Genomic DNA, 10159 nt, shown 5'->3' with positions numbered 1-10159 from the left:
TATTAAATTTTGAAATAATTCAAACTATTTCATGGAACAATTCGGATGAAGAAAATTTTAAGTTTTTCTATTGGATCCATTCAAGCGACGAGTTTTTGAAAATTTGTTTCCTTGAGCAAATTGGCCTGCGCAATGCGCAAACCTCATTTTTGTCTAGCAGGTTATGCAAACAAGAAATTATATCAAGTTATTTTATGAAGGGAACCGAGTAGCGGAAAATAGATATTTTTGTTTCGGAGCCATTCAAGCGATGAAACTTTGAAATATGTGAATCAATTTCATAGATGGAAATATTTTGCAAGCTTTTCCTTGGCAAGCTAGTCAAGGAATGAAATTTTGAAATGCTTAAATTTATTCAATGAAATGAATAAAAAGGCGAAAAACCTAGATTTTTTTGGAGCCATTCAACACAACCGATGAAGCTTGAAAATTTCAACTTATTTCACAACCCACAAAAGTTTTCGAAAATTGAAGTTTTTTTCAGCAGGTTATTTAAGATATAAAATTTTGAACTTTTCAGGTTTTTTCATAGAGCAAAACCTTTTGCAAAAATTAATTTTTCATATGCAATATTTTCAAGTAATGAAACTTTGAAGTATTTCAAAATTTTTCGTAGAGCAAATCGGTTTTCGATAAGTTCAAGTTTTAATTAGGCAAACTATAGAAGCAAAGAAAACTTAGCATTCGAGTTATGCCTTAGAGCGAAACGGTTTGCAATACGATGATTGATCTGAGCGAGCTAGTTGAATAAAGAACTTCGAAATCTTCCATTGTTTCTTAAACCGAATCGTTTTACAAAAAAAAATCCGTTTGAAGCTATTCAAACAATGAAACTATGAAATATTCCAAATATTTCAAAGAGCGATTAAAGTCTCGAAAAGATTGTCTTGGCAAGCTATTGAAGCTAGAGAAAGTTGAAATGTGAAGCAAGCAGGTTGGCAAAAAGTTTAATACGTTTTTCTCAAAAAACTAACCAAGCAACAAAACTTCGAAATATTTCAAGTTAGTTCATAAAGCACTTTGGTTCAGGGAAAGATTAGGTTTGCTACAGCAAGCTACTCAACCTATGAAACATTTCAAGCAATTTCATAGACCGAATCGGTTCGCATAAAGTTCAAGTTTTTTATGCAAGCTATTCCAGCTGTAAAATTTTGAAACCATTGAGCTAATTCTTCGAATGAATCGGTTTGCAAAAAGTGTAAGTACTTCTAGACAAGTAGCACAAGCTATAAAATTTTGAAGTCTTTCATCTTCTTCCATAGACTGAATTAGTTCGCGAAACGTTTTTTTCTCTCTAAGCAGGGAGGTTGCTAGTTTTAATTGGTTCATTTCAGACTTAATTGAAAATATAAACGCAAAAATTTGCACAAAAATTGAAAACTTAAGGTCCAGCCATGAAATTGAATAAAGTTCCTCTTGCTGAAGGAATATTCCAGACTTTAAAAATTCGAGAGGATTCCAAACTTTAGAGTGGTTGAAAATTGTGAAAATCTTGCCTAAACGCCTCTTAAACATTGCACTTGATGGTTGCTCTGAATTATTCTTAAATATTCTGATCTAATCCTCCTAAGCGTTGTGCTCGATAAAAAAAGTTAAAACGTTGTGTCCATAGCGCATTACGACTTTCCTTGAGTATAAAAGAAAACCGCTAAGACAAAAAAATGAAACTGTCGAGAAAAACTAGATCTACTAAAATTCTCATATCTCACTGTTTTAAATATATGTTACTTATTTTAAAAAAGGGAAATTGAGGGACAATCGAAACAAAGCGAAAACGACTTCGACTGTTTTTGAGCAGACTCATTGAACCAAAGCGAATATTTTCATAAGACAAGTTAAAAAGTTTCAAATAACTTTGAATTACTCCCTCAAAAGACTCACACAATTAGGCAACTTGTTTCGCTTATTCAACGACTCAAAATGAAGTCAATAAGTCGATTAGAAAAGTGTTCGAACCGAGAAGACGAAAAAAACAAAAAATAAGTTATACCAAGCTAGAGTTGGCAAAGTTAAAACCAACATAAAAATAATTAGTGAAAAAAAAACGGGTTTGGAAACGCAATTATTTTCAGCATTAAAGAAAATGCAGATTTGAGAAAAAGATTTTGTGATTTCGTTGAATAATTTGCCAGCAAAAAACAGATCATTCCTTTGATAACAGGTGTTAACCCCAAGCATAATCATTGCATCCATAATAACTCCGTAAATATGAAAACTTTTTTGAATTTTTAAAAAAATAAATGCAACTAAAAAGCCGTTTTCAAAAACTTGGTATCTTAATTAACTCCACCAAGTGTTTTACCTCTACGCCAGATGTGCTGGATGATACTTCGATTCTAAGTTTATAACAAAGCAAGACATCTGCGAAATCTTGTCCACAAAGTTGTTTACGGGTTGAAATAATATTTTACCCGGTTGAAATATCCTTGCTTATTGCAAATGTAATAAAATTTGGCTCATTGAAAAATAGTTCTGCTATTGGTTTTAAAGCATAACACCAAAAAAAATAAAAAGTTGAAATATCTTTTGGAACCTATTGTTTGCTTTTAGCGCACCAAATTGATGGTGATTTAAGTGAATTAGCAATATAAAAAAGTTTCAATTAATTGCAACAACTGATGCGAGCACTCTTGTTAAAAAGTGATTGGATGCTTCAAGTCGTTTGTTTTACAAAGCTTGCAGGGGAAGATTTACAAAAAAGGAAAACGTTGCACCAAAAAACAATTTCAAGGGCAGGGGAGCAACCAAGGGAGTTTTGCTCTGATACGAAAGGTCTTGATCACATTTAAAATACGCTTCAAAAAGTCTGTAAAAAAAATTTTTGGTTATCTGTCCATCAGTTTGTGTCAAAATTGGCGAATTTTGAATGACTTTTGAGGCAATCGAGATAACTTGAATCCAATGCAACCGGAAAACTTCCAATTTAGTCAAGGAATTTCTCAACGGAGCAATTTCAGCGTCCTCCTTCTCCCACGAGCAATTTTGATCTAATTTCTAGTACACAGAAGCAAAGCGGAGCTTCGCACCACTTGGGATACAACAAAAAATGCTACTGCAGCTAGCTCAAAAGAAAAGACGCAAGTTGAATTGAAAAAAAAAAACATTGAAAAAAAATTGAAAAATTAACGTTTCAAACGTTTGTCTGGATTGCGGGTAAGTTTAGAGAAAAACACAACTGCCAGTGTCTCTAGCAGTGGTCTGTACGCTCTGGAATTCTGGGGACCGTTTATCTCGAAGACAGCGCTCCAGACATTTGAGACAGCCAGCAACAGAGTAGCCAGGCTGATCACTGGTACGCCCCCGGGCACTCCTTTGGCAGCTGCGGTGATAGAAGCAAACCTAACACCGATCAGGATGGAGGTGGAAGAAAAAGCAGCGCTCCTACTCGACAGATACTCCAGGTTCTTCGGCGACCACAACCTGAAAGAGCTAACAACACCTGGACCCAGGCCCCGGCTGAATTCCAGGGTGAAGAGTCTCACCGGCTTGAATGACGCAGCATTGCAAGAAGACGGCTGAACGAAGTCCCGGAAGAAGGTAACCTGTTTGAGCATGTTGTCGCAAACAGAGAGGAAAAACACCGAAGAATCTATGAAGAATTGACACCCGAAACATCAACCCACCGAAGAGCCACTGAAGGAAGACCTTTGCCGCACTCAGTCAGCAGAAGCAGAGAAGAAGAAATAACGCTCTACAGACTGAGAACCAACAGAGCCAGCTTCCTGCGCGAGAGTCAACACAGGTTCGACCTTGTTCCGGACCCAATCTGCGAGAATTGCAACCAAGAAGAGTAATCAGTGGAGCACTTCATTACATCTTGTGTTTCCTGGGACGAAATCTTGAGCTTCGTGAGGCTCGAAGGGCACCTCGCGGTGCCCCCCCCATCAATAGAAGTCAATAAAAGGGCTCCAGCCACACACACACACACACACACACACACACACTGCCAGTGTTAAATAAGCATTAGAAAAAAAGTTTACTGAGCAGACAAAACTTATGCAGACAACTGTTGAGCCGAAAAAAAACTGAGCTATAAAACGTTTTGAGCCAATAAAAAATTCTTAAGTTTTACCCCCCCTCCCAACTACCCTCTCGTAAGCACAAAAACAATCTAAAAAATTTGGTGCTTCATACAAACAAATTAGCAGGCAACTAAACTGATATATGCATCAGCCGAAAACATTTAAGAGGAAAAAACCTTTGAGTGAAAAAAGCGAAAAAAAAACTAAAAACATGAGTTGATTTACAACCAAAAAAAAAATTCGAATGAAACTGCCATTTAAAAGGCAGATATTCTCCAAAAAAATCAGTTGACAGGCATTCTGTTCTGTTCCTATCAGCTACTTTTGGCTGTGGCTGTGGCTAACAGTCGAGCTATCTGATTCAACTGATTTTGTTAAACTTTTTGTTAACAAGAAAAAAAAGAGTCTATAGTCCAGTTTGATAACGCTTACAAATTGCAAGCGTAAGAATGAAGGCTGTCGAAATGCAAACCATTTGGTAACGCAACTATTTTTTGAGCGACATGAATCATGCTTCGCATAAACATAGAGCGCATAATCCCGCATAATTACCTCATGAAAAAGCTCAAACTCAAAATAGCAGAAACCCACAGAAGTTTATCGTAATTAGAGAAATTTGGAAAACCAGAAAAGTATTTGTACAAATAGTCTCCAAAATTTTAAAAATAAATAATTTAAAGTATACTCTGCTAAGTCAAAAAAATTATTGGTTTTTTCTTGCTTTTATTCATGTCGCTTGAAAAATTTGACGCTGGAAAACTAAAACGCCCACAGAAAAATTCAACAAATTGAAAAAAGTCGGCGGGTAAAATTGCGATGGGAGTGCCACCAAAAACACTAATATTGGCAAAAATATGCTCAATCCTTGCAAATTATCCGTGCTTTTTTCCGCAGAACTGTATATTTTTAGGACTGTACTTTCTTAAGAAAGGCCTGCTTAAGTAATTTTTACAAGGCCTGCAGTCCGCTTTGCATAATTTAACTATACTTACACTCACAGAACTTGACACACACTAAACCTGATCGACGTCAGTCGAAAGAAGGCCGTTTTAGATAGCAGGCCTTTCTTTGAGGCCGTCGTTTTATTTTTGCACGCTCATCATTTTGCAGAGGAGAGTGTGATTTGTGCCGTTAATTTAAGCCTGATCTGTGTTTTTTTTCAGGGTAGTCATAGTACACTGAATAATATGGGCTTCCTCCTCCGGGCACGAAAACGTTCTCAATGAGAGCCGGTGCTATTATAGTAGTGTTCAAGCTGGACAAATCACTCGAAGAGGAAAGAATCTCGGGTTCCGTATCGCCCAAACTCATGTAGCCGTTCTCGCAAACATACACTGAGCTTATTTCCTCGTCAGCCCAATTGAAAGTGTTTTCCAATTCTATTTTGTCACAGGTGTTTGGAGTATCAAGAACATTTTCAGGTCGGACTCCCCATCCAAAAGTTCCGTAGACAGAACCCACCAAAGAAATACAAATCAGTAGGTTTCTTGCAGCGAAATGCTCCGAAATACACCTACCAATAAAGATAACGCTGAGAGTGAGAAACAATTAGAGTGACCTAAATGTTTTGTTTTTGCAGTAGGCTGGTTGCATTTTACATTGATGATATTAATTAGCTTGTCTTTTAAGTTCAAATACGAGTAAAGTAATTGATTGCTCAGCTTTTAGCTAAAAATAGCATTTAACATTGAAAAAGTATTATAGAAATCTTCGAAAACTAAACTAAATAAGCAAAAGTGCCATGAAGTGTCAAAAAATTTGGAAATCTCTTCTCGGTCCAAATCTTCATTGACAGTGAAAAAATGTGTGTACAAACTTACCATTTAATTTGAGCCTTCATATCTGTTACCACTATAATTTCAAGAGATAACTTTAAAAAAGCCAAAAAAGATAGGCGAACTGGAGTCTGATTACATCTTAATTTGGCTGAAAATTTTGGATTTTAAAAGAAAACGTTAAGCCAATTAACTAACAAAATATTTTTGATGTTGATTGAGAAATTCAGAAGCAATCAAACGCGATGTGCAATTGTTTTTTTTCTGAAATTTACTTCTGAAAACTTCCTATACCAGACATGAACCTTATTCATCTTTTCTGGAATTCAAAAATTTCAAAAAACTTGCATACGAGACAGAATGCCGCTCATTTTTCTTTGCAGTCAAAATTTTGGTTCCAAAAAGCAAAGGTTATGCCAATTAGTAAACATTTTTTCAAAGCAGATTTTTGAGAAATTCAAAAACAATCAAACGATATGCCAAAATTATTCTTTTCTGAAAATTACTATTGAAAACTTCCTAGACCAGACGTAAGCCTTATTCATCTCTTCTGGAATTCAAGACTTTCAAAAACTTGCATACGAGACAGAATGCCGCTTATTTTCTTTGCGGCATTTCATTTTATGTGAAATTTAAAACTTGAATATAAAAGAGAAGCAAAGCTTCCTGTTTTCTGGAATTCTTTCTTGTTTCCAAGAACTTCAAAAAGCTTCATTTTTTTTTCTGAGATTATCTTAATTTAAACTTCTAAATTGGTTGAATATGAGACAGGGGTGGTTTTCAGGAGGGAGGGCTTTTTCAGAATTTTGACCTATTCGCCACTGAGAAGGGCATAATCCTTTTTGGCATAATTTAACATCCATGTTCGGCCGACAGACGATCAAATGTTTCGAAGTATATTTTGGTGGCTGATAAAGGTCAATTTTGAGGGAAATTTTTTCCTAAAGTGCCCAAAATTGGGTCAGAATTATGAAATGCAAAGCGTATTTTTCCTTGGATCTTGTTTCTGATAACATACAGTAAAATTTCGAATACAACATATGAAGCTTTTTCTGAATTTCTCAAAGTAGGCGTTGCACAGAAAAATTGAAAACGAGATGCAATGCGTCTTTTTCTGGAATTTTCCAGGTAAAAAACTTTTAAACCGAATGCTTATTCTTTTGGAGATCTAGGATCCATCATTTTTTGAGGGGGGAGACTGATTTTCAAAACACTTTGTCTTTATTTTGTCGACCTCTTTTGGTTCCCTTCAAGCAATTGGATTTTCAGGGCTCTCTTAAAACAAAATAAAGATCCTATTTTGAGCAAAACTACTGCACCGCAGCAAAAATTAATTATGAACAAAAAAAACAAGCCGAAGACGTTGTTTTAATGCAATTTTAAAAATTTTGATTAAAAACCGTTTTTTCTTGGCGCGCGGTCCCCTCTCAAAATTAGTACTCATAGGCGTTAAGTTCGCCTTGAGAAAAATAGAATCGGTCTGCTAAGTATGGATGCAAAGTGGTACCGATAACAGAAGATCGTACCTTTGGCTGACCAGGTGGTCGAACTCTTGATGGGCAGCGTACCCATAAAAGGCACTTTTTTCGGGATACTTTTGCAAGATTTTCAAAAAAAAACCATAAAAAAAAACTTTCACAGAAAACTCAAAAAGCAATGGTCATTTTTCCACTTTGTTTCTCAAAGTTTTTTTGTTGGGATTTTTTTTCAAAGTACGATGTTCAAATAGAGAAGCAAAACTTCTTTTTTTTCCGGAACTAATTTTTACGTGATCCTGAAAATGCATGTAAACTTTTTTTTTGAGAAATTTCAAAACCTAAATACTCGTTGTTATACTCCTACTTTTCCTGATTAATTGTTCCAAGATAGCAAGCAAGTTAAAACAATAAAAAGCTGCTAATAATATCTTGATAATATCAAAAAGCACAAAAAAAATTGACCCAATAAAAACTCTTTTATATACTAAGTTTTAAGAGTTCGAAAAAATTCAACACTACTTTTCATTGTCTCAAACTTGTTTTTCAGGAACTGCTGATATTTTTTAATACGTGACGCAAAGATTTTTTGGTTTGCTTTATCAGAAATATTTTTGTCAAATTCTACAAGGTGGCTGCAACGCTGATTTGCATTAACCGGCTAAAACAAAAACTACGAGCTTTTTCTCAAATTATGCAAATTTTGTCTAAAGACAAAACTTTTTTTATATCTTACCTATAGAAATATAATGATGAATTTTACCTTTAAAAAAAACAAATTTGTCCAACCTCCAATTTTGGTTTTTTATTCAAAAATTTAGCAAAGCTTAGATCCAAAGTTCTAGCTCAAAACCGACCATTGTTGGTTTTTTAGTCAATCTAAAACTACGCCAGAACAACCAGATCAACTGCTGAGAAAAATTTGAAGAACTTGCAAAGCTTCGAAAAACTTGCGAAAACACGCAAAAATGCGATGACAAATAAACGACTGAAAACCAAGGCAAACTTTTGTAATTTATTTTTTAAGTTAGAGATCAAAATTTGTACATCTTTGTCTTGATTTTGATGGAGCAAAATTCCATATGAGAAAAACTTGCTAAATGAGATAACTTACTGTCATACCGCTACTGCAGTAGCAGTATTTATTATACGTATGTACAGCCAACCTCTGGTGTTAAATCATTATTTTATGGTACGCTCAAGGTCATACATAAGTGATGACACTGACACTAAGTGAGAGATCAGATTACTTAACAATGATCTATCTCTCAGTACATAAGAAAACAAAGAAAAGAGAAAATCTAAATTCAATATTCAGAATACAGTATTGAATTCCAACTTGTTTTCAATTTGATATCGCAACGCATATCACATGGCGCACCCAGCAGGATTCGCAGCTCAAGACAACAGAACGGATATGGGAATCCCGGTATTTTGGGCATCAGCGAATCTAGACCCTCCGTGGCAATTTAAAATCTGGTTCGAACAATTTCTCATGGCGGTTACGGTCAAAGAAAATGTGAACCCAGAGATTATTTTGGAAGAACCAAAAGACATATTAGAGGAACCACCACCACGCCCGGAAACGCCCAGGGATGGGGAGAACGAAGATGCGAGGAACGCCAGAATTCTTAGAGATAAACTAGCTAGAGACAGAGTAGCATTGGAGAACGAAGAGAAAAGAACAAGAGGCCCACGAGTCGGACATAATGTCTTCTACAACGAAGTACAAAAGAAACTGGTGTCACGACTATTTCTATCTTTGGGCACTGAGGGAAAGAAAAGATGCCTACAAAAGAATCCGCACGCAGAAATATCGAAAATGACGTTCAGAGAAGTAACAGAGTTGGCAGAAGTCTCGTTTCAAAAAGTGAAATGTGTAACATACGAGAGATACAAGTTATTTACGAGAATGCAAGAACCTGGAGAATCTCTGGAATCATTCCACGCAGCGTTAACTGCTCAAGCAGCCCGATCAGAACTAGGAACATTGGAAAATGAAATAGTGCGAGACTTGTTCATCTCGAAGATGAAGAACATGACATTACAGGACACGTTGACATTCGAAACCCTGGATCCAGAGGAAGTTCTAAAAAGGGCTATAAAATTCGAACATAGCAAGTTAACCACAATGGCATTTCAAAAGACTAATGCTGCGGCGGCAGGAGGATCAAGTAGCAATTACACATCGGGTGTAAGAATAAAACAGGAACCTGTAATGGCAGTTCGAAATTTGGGGGGGAAAACCAAAACTCCAAATAGAAGAGAAAATAATAACAGACAGAATAATAACAAAAATCAAAACACGAAAACAAAACCATGTAATAGATGTGGAAGGACGTTTGAACAAGGACACCTAAAAAATTGTCCAGCGATGGGAAAGGACTGTAAAAACTGTGGTAAACCAAATCATTTCGCTAAAATGTGCAGATCACAACAAGTAAGTGAAGTTGCGGAAGATTCGGAAGAATCGATAGTGGAATGCGACCAGATCAGTGAAGGTGTTGGGTCCTGTAGTGAATTTGAAGTCATGTTGATACAAACTCAACAACCGGAAAATGAACGAGTTTCAAAATATGTGAAAGATCGAATAAATGAGATGAGAAAAGAAACAAACGGAAAAGTGGTTAGAGTTCAGAAAATAGACTCTATTCGAGATCCAACATTGAACCGCGTAAAGTCACTAAAGGCTATGGTACGAATAGATAACCAGATTATTCAGCTAACAGTGGATACTGGTAGTCCTGTTTCATTTCTTAACTGGGCAACGACGAAAGAAATCATGGAAAAATCAAACAAAGTGAGATTCATACCGTCTGACAAATTGAACTTACAAACAAAATTTGTGGACTACAACAAACAACCGATCAGTATCCTGGGAGCCCTA

The sequence above is a fragment of the Symsagittifera roscoffensis genome, chromosome 1 (genome assembly GCF_963678635.1).
Source record: "Symsagittifera roscoffensis chromosome 1, txSymRosc1.1, whole genome shotgun sequence".
Classification (NCBI taxonomy): Eukaryota; Metazoa; Xenacoelomorpha; order Acoela; family Convolutidae; genus Symsagittifera; species Symsagittifera roscoffensis.
Note: the sequence above shows the minus strand (reverse complement) of the source record.